Here is a 416-nt window from a genome sequence, read left to right on the forward strand (position 1 = left end):
AGCAGACGTTAAACGATGATGATGATGATGATGAAGTGTGCACGTGCATACATATACATATATATGAGTGTATTTATTTATATTGTGTGTATGTATCTATCTTGAGCAAGACACTCTATTTCACGTTGCTCCAGTTCACTCATCTGTAGAAATGAGTTGCGACGTCACTGATGCAAAGCTGTATCGACCCCTTTGCCTTTCCCTCGGATAACATTTCGCTCTCTCCTCTCCCTCTCTCATTCTATATATGCATGTATACATACATACACACACACACACACACACGCACACACACACACACACGCACACACACACACACACACATTTATATATGTATGTATGTATGTATGTATGTATATGTATATATATATATATGTATGTATGTATGTATATATATATATGTATGCATATATATA

The sequence above is a fragment of the Octopus bimaculoides genome, chromosome 22 (genome assembly GCF_001194135.2).
Source record: "Octopus bimaculoides isolate UCB-OBI-ISO-001 chromosome 22, ASM119413v2, whole genome shotgun sequence".
NCBI lineage: Eukaryota > Metazoa > Mollusca > Cephalopoda > Octopoda > Octopodidae > Octopus > Octopus bimaculoides.